This window comes from Grammomys surdaster, unplaced genomic scaffold, assembly GCF_004785775.1.
Source record: "Grammomys surdaster isolate TR1022 unplaced genomic scaffold, NIH_TR_1.0 193, whole genome shotgun sequence".
Taxonomy (NCBI): domain Eukaryota; kingdom Metazoa; phylum Chordata; class Mammalia; order Rodentia; family Muridae; genus Grammomys; species Grammomys surdaster.
The window spans coordinates 10,401,730-10,414,906 of NW_021604638.1; positions in this window are offsets into that span (position 1 = coordinate 10,401,730).

A 13,177-nucleotide genomic window follows, 5' to 3' on the forward strand; every position below is an offset into this window, starting at 1 on the left:
TTTCACAGGGTCGGTTTGTGGCTACTGCTATGCTGCCAGAGGGAGGGGAGTTCAGACGGAGCGTGCTCGCAGAGGCGCCCGCCCGGGCGGCGTCCTCTTGGAGAAAGACGCATTGTGCAGTACTGGGGCTGGGGGCAGGGGGCCACTGCTTCCCGTCTCTTGTTTATTCAGCCCAGAACAGATGGCCCGTTATGCAGGACGTGAGGAAGGAGGGGGTGCCCCGAGAACCTTCGGGTCCGAGGAAGTCTGAGTCCCCCATCCTCTAGCACTTCGTTTTCTTGCTGTTTCTGTCTTCTGGAGCCAAAAATGCGGCTCAAAGGCCGCTTGGGACCTGGCTGGGGAGGTGGGAGACTCGGTCGAGCCCCTGAACGGAAAGAGTGGGGGATGAGAGATGCGCTCCACCTGGATTGTATCATCTGCCTCTGACACTTGGTGGCATCCCTGAGCCAGTGGCTCTCCCTCTGCCACTCCTTCAAGAAACAAAGCTGAGCCGCAGCACGCACACACGCACAGCACACACACACCTCTCTACCAGCACGGAATAAACTTCCCGGGTACACATGGCAAACTAAAGCTTAGAACACTTTCCGTTCGAGAATGAGCGGCTGGGTGAATTCCTCTGGGTTTGTTCTGCCGTTGTTAAAGCTGGGACAAGGTTTAACTGGGACAAGCAGGGCTGTGGCTAGAGGGATTTATGCTAAGGTATCTGACATTGTGCCCAACATGTATTTTAAGTCCCTTGTTAGTGGTAGTTAGCAGTTATTCTTACAGTAATAAGTCTTGGACCTGGTTTTAAGTGACTTCCTAATATTGCCATTGTACCCGTTTTTATCCAGACAGTCTTGTGAGATTACTAGTATCTTAGACGGCAAGATGCCTCAGATGTCAAACACAGTTATCCACCGAGCTTTACAATCTTGAGTTCAATCATCAGGACCCACATGGTAAAATGAGAAAACAACTTTTGTAGGCTGTTCTCTGACTTCCGCCCTGCCACCTGTTCCTGCTCCAGAATGGTCAGAAATAGGGCGTGGTCAGAACTGGGGTGAAAGGGAGGGGCCCGGACTCCGTACCAGGTGCCAAAAGGCTCGATACCTTAGAGCAGAGAGAGGAATGGGGAGGGGAAGGACATGATTGACCATGGGAGCCTAGTATTCTCTAAAGTCACGTTCCAGAAGGGCAGGAGGAGAGGCGGAGTGGAGGGCGGTTGCCTGTGAATCAAGGAACGGCCACGATGGTGATGATGGTCCTAACAATGTAAAAATAAATGCTAAAAATAATTATTGCCTTCATCATTTCCATTTCAGACAAGAGGAAATGGAGCCATGTAGTTTCCCAAAGTGGCATGTCTAGTCAGAGGCTGAACTGACATGTTATCGATTTCCGATTGCTGCTATAACAAACGAGGACCTTGAAGGCAAAATAAATTCCCTGTCTTACAGTTCCCTGAGTCAGAAGTCCAAGACGGGTTGGCAGTGCTGCATTCTTCCTGGAGAGGTCTGCTTTCCTTTGTAGCTTCTAGAGGCCTCCCATATCTCTTGACTCAAGGTCTCAAAGCCCTCTGGTCTCAACTCTCTCTCTCTCTCCTCTCTCTCTCTCTCTCTCTCTCTCTCTCTCTCTCTCTCTCTCTCTCATCTCTCTCTCCCCTCTCCCCTCTCCCCTCTCTCCTCTTCCCCCGCCCCGTGTGTGATTATATTGCTATGACTTTGACAATCACAGATATGCTTCTACTTAAAAAAAAAAGTAGACGTCTCCTTTGTCATCTATAGTCATACATTTTCACAGGTTCCCACGATTCAGACATGAAAGTTGTTAAGGGAACCTGATTCTGCCACCATACAGGGCCGAGGCAAGGCCGACTGATTTCTATACTGCAAAGGCTGGATGGAAAGGGCGACACAGGTCGCTGCGGAAAGCTGGAGGCTGGAGAGGGTTGAAGTCCACTTGTGTACAGCTGTTTAGAAAAGGGGGTGTCAGATGAAGGGTGGTGCAGGCAAGAAAAATGGGGTAGAGGGGAGCTTTGAGCCAAACCTCGAATGATACAGCGATAATTTCTGTGATTGGCCATGTGGGTCAGAAGCAGCTGGGCTGAGGTGATCTGGACCCTACTTAGATATCACGATCAGATAAAGTAAGCAGGCCGGGATAGTGCCTGGCATGAATCTCTCAAGTTTAAAGTTAAAGAAAGTCCTAGGGGCTATAGGTCCTCGTCTGAGAGCACATCGTGAGTCAACAGCAGGGCCAGACAGAAGACTTGCGTGGGTGCGGGACTGGAATAGGGCACTTCCTGTTGGGGAACTGTGAGGGCTGCTGGAAGCTAGAGCCATCCCTCTTTCCCGGATGCAGCCAACACCTACCTCTCTGCTTCCTGTTCTCACCATTTCTTTACGTCTGCATTCTCTCTAGTGGCCACTGGATGGCGCCTGAAGCTCTGATTTAGAGTCGTATCTCAGCGCCCTAGCGGGCGACCTCTGGCCCCTGGAGCCTAGGTTTTAGAACTGCAAAGAAGTCCAGGGGCCAGGGAGGAAGTCTCCGGTAACTACGATGGAAGAACTCCTTCACGCTTGGTCCATTTCCTCTAATAAAACACACTTTTTCACGGCTGGATCTTAATCATTTTACTTTGGACTGGAAGGCATTATCTATTCAGCCTCTGTTGACTTGTGGGACTGATGGCAAGTGTTCCCCTTTCCTAGGAGCATTTAAAGTTTATGAGGAGCCAAGAGGGAAGAGAGAACAACGGTTGATCCAAAGAGAATACCTGGAAGGGTTTTAGACAGGTTTCAGACAGCCAAGGCTGTATGAGCGTCATGGGACCACGTGATTCTCCAGGATCTCAGGTGATTCTCAAGGCAACACTGTGAGGGTCGTTTGGAGCATAGTCTCTTTCACTGTCAGAGGAAGCAACTGGTAAGAGAGGGGGAGACAGGTGTCCCAAATCACTCACCAAGCCCTTAATGTCCAGGCCCCCTCCTAACTCATCAGGATGGTCAGAAATAGGGAGTGGTCAGAACTGGGGTGAAAGGGAGGGGTCTGGACCTGGTGACAGAAGGCTTAGAGGAGAGAGAGGGATAGGGATGGGAAGGGTATGATTGACAGGAGCCTTGTGTTGTCTAAAACCACATTCCAGAAGGGCAGGAGGAGGAGGAGGGAGTGGAGGGCAGCTGGTGTGTGAATCAAAGAATAGCCACGATAGTGACAATGGCACTAATAGCCACGGTGACTGGCCTTTATGGTGATTCACAAGGAAGTTTCCCATCACTTGCAGCTCAGCAGAGCCACATGCCACCCAAGGGGGATTACAGGGCAGTGTGGCTGCTGCTATTTTCCTGAAGGGAGACACGGGCTGCAGAGGGGAGGGTGCCTTGCTCAAGTTTATATGTCAACTTACTGCCAGCGCTGGGCTGGATGGAGACCTCCTGGCTCCCAGCCACACATGGGCTGCCACACATGGACTCCAGCTGTGGCCAGCCAGAAAGAATGGAGCCTTTGTCAGAGCTGAGGCTCAGGCACAGGCCTCCTGCGGCCTTGGATTGAGGCCTAAGGAGATGGTTGGCATAGGAGGCTTGAGGTATGAGGGGGTAGAAGGTTCTAGTTAGACTGAGGAGCTGAACCTCAAATGACCTCTGTATGTCCTTCAGGGTTCCGTCACACCTCGTGCTAACTGATCCTGCCTCTGTGTCCGAGTCTGTGGCTTCGGCCTGGTCTATGTCTCTTTCCTTTGCATTCCCTTCCTTCTTCCCTCCCTCTCTCAACAAAGACCTTTACTCCTGCCTCACTTGGTAACTTGACCCAAACTTTTCAGTCCCCCTGCTCAAAGAAAAGGAGCCTTCTATGTGAGTAATGCCCACTGCATTCCTACTGTGCGCCAGGCCTCTGCCAGGCCCTTTTACTTTGTGGTCTCCACGTGTACCACACCTCCACCCCTTTGTGATGGATTTTATTTTCTGTTACCTTCCTATCCCGTGTTCAAAACGGACTGTGATTCAGGGTGGAAATTTCTTTCCAGGTTTTATTAGTGTGCTTTGGCTTTTGGTGGAAGTGGCTCTCCCTGGAATTTTGCCATCTTTAACCAGATATTCCTTATATTAAAAAAAAATCTAACAACAAAAATCCTACTATGTACAATATGCCAGTGTTGCTCTTGAAGAGCCTGCATCTTGGCCCCAGATGTTAGTGCCAAGCGAAAGAGAATCCCTACTGCGCTCCATCCTTCCATCATCTCAGATGTGGGAAACACATAGTGGAGAGAAAGCAGAGAGGAAATGAATGACAGATAGTAAACAAATACCACCTTTTAGATATCTGAGGTGAATTGGACACCAATACTGAGCACTAAAAACTAGATCAAGACCCTAGTTACATTCTCCAGCAGAAGCCATCCAGACCTTCCTCTTCCAGGAAGTGTCCCAACTCTCCCAAAGGACCTGGTTGTCTCCTGGAGGGGAACAGAAGACTCATGGGTCCTTGGATCTCTCTGGGATCTGATGTTCTATGTACCCATTGTACTTTCTTATGTTCTGTAGCCTAGAAAGAGGTGGCCTCCAGACCCCAGAAATAAAATCTGTGATTAACCAGAAATACTGTCTGTATCTCTGTAGTTCAAAGACAAATAATATTATTTCAAGCTTCATAATTCCAAACATATGAAGACAGTCTATAAGACTTCGGTACATTTCCATATTACTCTCTGGAAGGCGTATAGCTGTGTGTTTTCCCAACCTCGGTTTTAAGTAATTTCAAGGAGGACATGTTTCTCAAAGAACAAAGTTTTAAGGCCAGACCTACCTGAGTTTGAGTTACTTCTCTGCCATTTTTTTTAGCTGTATGATGTTAGGGGGAAAAATCCCTCATAACCCTTTGAACTTTAACTTCTCTGTAAGATAATGACAGCATGTCCCCAATTGCAAATCCCAAGCCTGAATGCAGGGATTCAACCCGAGCTAGCACGTGGAGCACGGTTCACAGGAAGTCAGTAATTACAGGGATGACAGCAACGATCATTTGCGTGCTTGCTGTGTGCCAGGCCCTAGCCATCCATCATTGTCGTTAATCTCAGAATTGGCTCACAGAGTAGATGTTGTAATTCTCCTCGTTGCACATTCGGGAAGGGGTAAAATTAGTGCCGTGCTCATCCCTTGGTGCTGTGTCTGTGAATGGCAGCAGAATAGAAAAGAGGTCAGGAACTTGAGGGGTCTCTCTCTCTGTATCTCTTCATCTGTGTCTCTCTTTTTGTCTGTCTTGCTATCTGCCTGTCTCTATGTTTCTCTGTCTCTTCTTCCCTCCCTCCCTCTCTCCCTCCCTCCCCCCTCCATCTCTCTCCTTGACAAGGTTTTGTTCAGGCTCAACTGGAGCTTGTTCCCCTTCTGCCTCTGTGTCCCGAGCGCTGGGATTACAGTCAGAAACACATCACTCTCCCTGGCGATGGAGAGCCTTACAGAGAGATTTCCTGAGACCTGGGAAAGAGTCCAGAAAGCTCCACCAGCTTTAACTTGTCATCTGGGACAAAGGAAGACACTGGGCATCCCTCCTGATTCTGAGATAAACTAGAAGATACACATCTTGTGAGCATAGGAGGAGGCACACTGAGGCAGGGGAAAGCACAGCAAGGAAGCTTTTTTTTTTTCTTTCTCTCCTCCATCCCAACCCCAAAGACAGGGTTTCTCTGTGTTGTCCTGGCTGTCCTGGAGCTCACTCTGTAGACGAGGCTGACCTTGAGCTCACAGAGATCCTCCTGCCCCAGTGTTGGGACTGAAGGCATGGGCCACTCTGGTGCTCTTATGAGGAAGGGTGTAGAATACAGGAGTTAGGTAGCAGGGAGCCAGAAGTTCGGTGGATTGGAGAACAATGCTTGCCAGCCACGCACCTGGGCAGGACTGCAGGCCAAGCTGCGTTGGATCGTCCCATTAAGAAATGGATGTGAAGGCAGAACCTTTCCACTCCATTTTGGGAATCATTTAATTTGGGACATTACAGGTGCTTCAAATTCAGTTTCACAATCACATTTAAGGGTAGCACAAGTCAGGTTTTCCAGCGGGTTACACATGGCATTTGAAAGTAAATGAGTCAAATGACGTCAAGGTTTTTGGTCTGAGTGACTCAAGGATGATGTCATCATCGGAGACAGGAAAAGGTAAAGCAGAACAGGGACCCAGTGTTAGAGCTATTACACCGGAGATGTGTAGGAAGCACTCATGTTGAGAAATGGGAAGTCAGTTGGATTTGTGAGCTGGAAGTTAGGAGAGAGACCGGAGAAATAAGTCATCAGTGTGTAGTTGACACAGAGGCTCCGTATCGGATGAGATCAGATGGGAAGCAAATGCGTGTGGATCCAGAAGACCCAAACCTCTCCTTGTCCTTTCTGCTGCCATGGATGCAGAGACTGGGGAAGAGAGAAGGAATTAGCAGGAAAATCTGAGGAGCACCTAGAGACTGGAGAGGAAGGGGTCAAACCATGACATTCTGGTGTTCTAGAAACAACTGTGAAGGAAGCCGATGGAGGAAGACTGGGGGATTAGTGACAGCTACTGAGCATGGCAATTAGCAACTCGGAAGTCAGCAGTGACTTGACAGGGACACAGTGGAGGGATTCAAAGTTGGTCATCCTAGGAGGCAAAAGAAAGAGAGAGGAAGGGAGGGACAGCATTATATGTGTGTATACACACATACACACACACACATACACACACATAAATATGTATGTATAAATATATAAAACATGATTTATACATCAAATACATTATAGACAGATTATATATGATATATAATGTATGGTATTTTATATACGGAGAGTACATATGATAAATGAGAATTTATATGATATTTAATATGTAATATATGCAGTTATATGATATATATTTTATGTAACATATGGAGAGGTTATAATATATATATATATACATATATATATATATATATATATTATATATATGATGTTTTTTTATCAAGACAGAGTCTTAATATGTATTCTGCTTGGCCTGGAACTCTTTTGTAGAATTTGGCTTACAGAGATCCAGTTATCTCTGCCACCTGAATTCTGGGACTTATCACCAGGTCTGGTGAGCATGGGTGGAATTAGTCATTGTGTATTTGTTGAGATTATAGTATAATTGCATCCTCTCCCATTATCCTTTTCTCATGCCCAAACTTCTCATGTACTCATTTTGCCACAAATCAGCAATACCCTACCTGCCCCGGGTAGGAAATTTAACTGTAGAGACAAACGTAATGAATGTGTTAGGGAGGTTGAGGGATGGCCCCGCAGCCAAGTGCACTGGCTGTTCTTTCAGAAGCCCAGAGTTCAGTTCCTAGAGCCCACAAGGCGGCTCACAGCCAGCTGGGACTCCTGCTCCAGGAGATTCTGATGTGACGCTCTCTGCCGGCCATCTGCTGGCCACCTGCAGTACTGCATGGATATGGTGCACAGACATATGTGCAGACGAAACCCTCACAGTCAACATTTTTGTTAAAGAATAGTTTCAAATCTTCAGAACACCTTGAGAGACGTGGAGTCAGCATGCAGCCGTTATCCTCTTACGAGCATCTCTCTTAGTGTGATGAAGGATTTGCAGCAGATGCACCAGTGTGAACGAATTGTTAGCGCTTCAGTGTACTTTTTTATTTTTATTTTTTTACATTTCCTCATTTTTCCCCAATATTATATGAGTCTACCCAGGATTTATTCTTGTGACTCCTTAGACCCTTCCAGAATGTTTCCATGGCCTTCCTTTTTTTTTCTAATAGCCTTGGTTGTTTAAAAATTGCATTTATTTATTTATTTATTTATTTATTTATTTATTTATTTATTTATTTATTGTGTGTGTCTGTGGGGCCATATGTATTCTGGAGCACAAGTAGAGGTCAGAGGATAGTTTGTGGGAACCCACTGAATCTAGTCTCTCCCTCCACTGTGTGAGCTCCAGGGATTAATCTTGGGTTGTCAAATCTCTTTCATTTGTTTGTTTGTTTGAGACAGGGTTTCTCTATGGAACTCTGACTGTTCTGGAACTCACTCTGTAGACAAGGCTGATCTCAAACTCAGAGATCCACTGGCCTCCACCTCCATAGTGCTGGGGATAAAAGTGTGTGCCACCATGCCAGGTTAGGTCATCAAGTCTTGACGGCAAGTGCCTTCATCCACTGAGCTATCTCTCTGTCTTGACTTTGATAATTTTGGGGAGTGCAAGTTAGGTGCTTTCTAGGTAATCTGTTAATTGGAGTCCATATAGTGTTTTTCATGGCTAAAAGTGGGATATAAGATTTTGTGAGGTAGACCAGGGGCAGTGAACGTACTATTACAAGAAGTGGCTCGAAAATTTTCAGCTAGGTGGTACTGGGGCTAAGGGACAAGTGTCACTCCACTGAAACACTGACTCTACCTAAGGGGCATCCCAAGCCGTGTGGAGGAGTGCTGAACTCCACAAACCAAGGAAAGAAAGGGTGGAAGAGGTAAGCGTGGGCTTCCGACGTTCTTCTTCAGCCTCTGTTGACACTACCTCTGGGTACAGGGGTGAATTGAACCTTCAACTTTTCTGGTTTCCACCTTTGGTCTTATTGGCCTCCTCAGGTGTTTGTTATATCCCAGGAACCAAGGTCACCAATGGAAAAGAGAGAACACAAAACTTATGCAGGGGTGTGCAGTTTTAAGCAGTGAGAACAAGCCGGGTAGTCTGTCTTCATCAGAGTGTCCTAAGGCACCATTGTTGTTTCTGATCTGCGGATGTATTAGAGGGAGGTGGGAGAAGGGGAAGGGACTTGCTTGGGGACACAACTGGCAAGTGACAAAGTAGGACATAGACTTGAGGCCAGTGCAAATCAGGCTTAGAGTTCTTGCCACCACTGGAGAGATGGCTAAGTCTGTCATACACATTTACTAGTGTGTTCTAGGGAGTATCTACTTGGCGAGTGTTCTCAGACCTCAGGTAGGAGGCCTGGAGTCTGTTCTCTGCCCTTCCTGCTATTAATGTACATAGACAAACCAACTAGTCACTGAGAACGATGCTAAGTCTCTTTCAGACATACAGATGAGAGTGTGCTTATTACTGTATTTTTCCTGGAAAACGGTTTTACCATAAGCATTAAGAAACTTACATCTTGAGCTGGAGAGATGGCTCGGTGGTTAAGATTAATAACTGCTCTTCCAGAGGTCCTGGGTTCAATTCTCATCAACCACATGGTGGCTCCCAACCATCTGTAATGGGATCTGGTGCCTTCTCCTAGTGTGTCTGAAGACAGCTACAGTGCGCTCTTGTACACAAAAAAGAAACTTGCATCTTGGCCAGGCAGTGGTGGTGCACATCTTTATTCCCAGCACACGGGAAGCAGAGGCAGCAAATCTCTGTGAGTTTGAGGCCAGCCTGGTCTACAGAGTGAGTTTCAGGACAGCCAGGGCTACACAGAGATATCCTATCTTGAAACACCAAAACCAAAAAAAGAGAAACAAAACAGAAAAATAAGAAAAAATCTTACATCTCTTCAATCCTGAACACATCTACTCCAGGAACTATGGGTAATGAGTAAATAAAACACAGAATGTTTGTATTTTAACAATATATGAACAACAGCTACAAGTCAATCACATGAAGACAAAACACAGACAGAAACACAGCTCAAAACTGACCAAGGAGATCATATAGGAAAGGCCTATACAGGAGAAGATGATATCATTAATCATTGGAAAACACACATTTGATTCACAATAAGATATCACTACGTGCCCACCGGAGAGCTTAAGATGTAACACTATGAAATGTCCATGAGAATGTGGGAAAACATTTCCTTTTTATGAAGTTATGGGGATCAAATGCGTGGCAAGCACAGTGTGGCGCTCACTGAGCCCTGCAAATGGGCCTTGATATATGACAGGATGGCTTTAAACTCATGATCCTCCTGCCTCAGGCTCTCTAGTGCTGGGATTACCAGTGCGTGCCACCATGTCTAGTTCCTGGAACTCTTGTGCACAGTTAATGATACACTAGGCTCACTCCTCCATGCGTGTGCTGCAGAGTTGTACAATTACTTTGGAAACATTTGGTAGTTTGTATTAAAGGTAAGTACGTGCCCAGTCTATGGCCAGCAATTTATCTCAGGTGTGTATGTTCAAGGACGTACACAGACTTTTATTAAATCTGTACTCAGAATATCCAAAGCAGGAACAATCCACGTGTCCACTAATGGAGAATCGTAGATACAGTGGAATATTATATAGGATTACAAGTAGCATTCTTTCAACCCAGACAACACAAATTAGGTCCAAAAGCATATTGAGTAAAAGAACTATGGATAAAAGTTTATATAAGCCGGGCAGTGGTGGCGCATGCCTTTAATCCTAGCACTTGGGAGGCAGAGGCAGGCGGATTTCTGAGTTCGAGGCCAGCCTGGTCTACAGAGGGAGTTCCAGGACAGCCAGGGCTACACAGAGAAACCCTGTCTCGAAAAACCAAAAAAAAAAAAAAAAGTTTATATAAAATGTGATTCCATGGAGCTGAAATTTTAGCAGTGACAAAATGGGTGTAAAGTGGGAGAAAGCAGGAATGATGAGAAAGGAATGCAGCAGGAAATGATTTAAGGGCAATGAAAAATATGTATCTTGTTGGGAAAATAAACTTAAGTGTGCATTCACTTGCCAAAGCTCATCAAACAGTACTCTGTCCATTTTGCTGAGGCCAGACATTCTTACAAAAGCATCGAACATGACTTGGTCTCTGGTGAATGCTTCAGAGAGTCCCTCCCTGGCACCAAGGAGGGACCTTGAGGGTAACATTCAGCTCTAACTGGCAGATGCTTGATTTCCAGTGAGGGTTTTTTTGTTTTTGTTTTTTTGTTTTTGTTTTTTAGGTCAGTGGTTCTCAACCTTCCTAATGCTGTGACCCTTTAATACAGTTCCTCATGTTGTGGTGACCCCCCCCCAACCATACAATTATTTTTGTTGCTACTTCATAACTGTGATTTTGCTACTGTTATAAATGTAATGCAATATATAATGTAACTATCTGTGCTTTACAATGAATGATCTTAGGACACTTTTGAAAGCATTGTTCAGCCCTCAGGGGAGTTGTGACTCACGGGTTGAGAAATGCTGTTTTAGGTCTTGTCAGGCTTCCAAAAACCAGCTCACTGTGAAAAGCTCCGGCCCCCTCCACTAAAGACTCAATGAAATGAAATGTTTTCCCAACTGGAAAGACTCAGGTATATTTCATCACAGGTTGTGTCTGGAGTGGCTTTTGGTGGGAAGGCATTTGAGCTCCTTCAGTATGGGCTGCTCCATCTTCTGCCACAGAAGCAGATCATGTCTGTCTCTGTCCAAGATTCTAGTTCTCATCTCCCTGAGATCCAAGCATCCCTGTGGAGATTCTGAGGAGAAGCGCACCTTTCCCAGCCTACAAAGATCATATCCCATGAAGCCTAGCCTGGTGGACAAAAGTCAGTCAAATGTGTAACTCAGGAATGGCTCAATCAGGGGAACCCCGGACAAGGAGTGGCTGACCTGGAAGAGTCCTCTGTGTGGGAAGAGACTTTGGTTATCAGAGAGGATTCAGAACAAACCTGATCGTTTCTGTTTTCACCTCTTGCCTCTCCCTCCTCATTTTTTTTCTCACTCAGCTTAGCAGAAGTGTTTTCACCAGCATGAGGGCATGGTGTGTATGTGTGTGTTTGTGTGTGCACACTTGGTGTGCATGTATGATGTGTGTGTCCATGTGTGATGTGTGTGTGATATGTGTGTGTGATATGTGTGTATGTATGATATGTGTGTATGTGGTGTGTGTGTGTAAGATGTGTGTATGTGATGTGTGTGTGTCTGTGTGTGTGTGAAATGTGTGTATGTGGGGTATGTGTTCCCTCCTTCCAATTACTCTGGTCACTAACTGTTGACCTCAGTGTCTGCAGGGATGAGCAGAGCTGGAGAGGAGGGTGACCTTCTCTGGGTGTGATCTCCCATTTATTTCTTCAGTCAACATATTTTCTGCCATTTTAAAAGAACAATATTTTATTGGTTCTTTGGTAATTTCACATCATACCCAGGTCCTCCCATGCTGGCTCCCCAAATCTTGTGGACTCTCCCTCCCCCATCAAAAAAAAAAAAAAGAAAAAGAAAAGAAAAAGAAAAAACCAAGTCGAATTTGTGTTATCTATGTCCTTCTGGAGCATGGTTAAGCTCTCCAGATAGAGCTGAGTTCTTCCCCTCCCACATCCCTGCCAGAAGAGCTAACTTGAGCATCCATTCCTATCTCACTTTTAAAAGTGTTCTCTTTGATGGCTTCCTGTTCAGGCTGCTACTTTTCTGGGGGGGGGGGGCTCAGAGTTGGGTGGGGGTAGGGTTGTCACAGAAGGCTTTCATGTCCCTTTTCTCAACTATCTGTTCTCAATCATTGAGATCTCTGCAAAAAGATTTTCCTTCCTCTTTACAGTCAGTGGGAACATGGATTATGGACTTCTACTTGGTTTCTAGTGACAGCACAGACCACAGACACAACCCTTGGCCGCAGAAGGCCCACAGACTCAGGCAAGGTCCTCAGAGGTAGCCCAGAACATCAACATTACCATGGGCTAAGGTGGCATCACAGACTTCTGACATCAATATGGCCCTGGAGGAAGTATAGCCCATGACCATGGACATCGAGTGGCCTTTGGTGGCAATCTTGACATCAACATGGACCCTGGCCACGGTAGGACCGTGGGTCTAGACATGGCCCTTGGAGGCAGCACAGACGTGGACATCACCATGGACTCAGGTGGAAGGGCAGGTCACTCATATCAACCTGGTCCCCTTGGCTGTTCTGTCTCTAGTTCCACATCTCTCCACATGTACCACTCTGTTTTTCTCTCTTTCTTGTCTTTCCATCACTTATTTATTCACTGTGGTGGTGCCCATTCTCTGCACTGTGAGGCAGGGTGGCCTGGCCCCACCAGCGCCTCAGGGAGGGCAGCCTTCTTATTTTCTACCATTAAGTTTATAGAATACTGAGTGTCAGTCTTGTCTCTTGTAGCTAAAGTTACAAAAGAACAAGAAGAAGAAGGAGGAAGAGAAGGAGGAGGACGAGGAGGAGGATGAGGAGGAGGAGGAGGAGGAAGAGGAGAAGGAGAAGGAGAAGGAGGAGGACGAGGAGGAGGAGGAGGAGGAGGAGGAGAAGAAGAAGAAGAAGAAGAAGAAGAAGAAGAAGAAGAAGAAGAAGAAGAA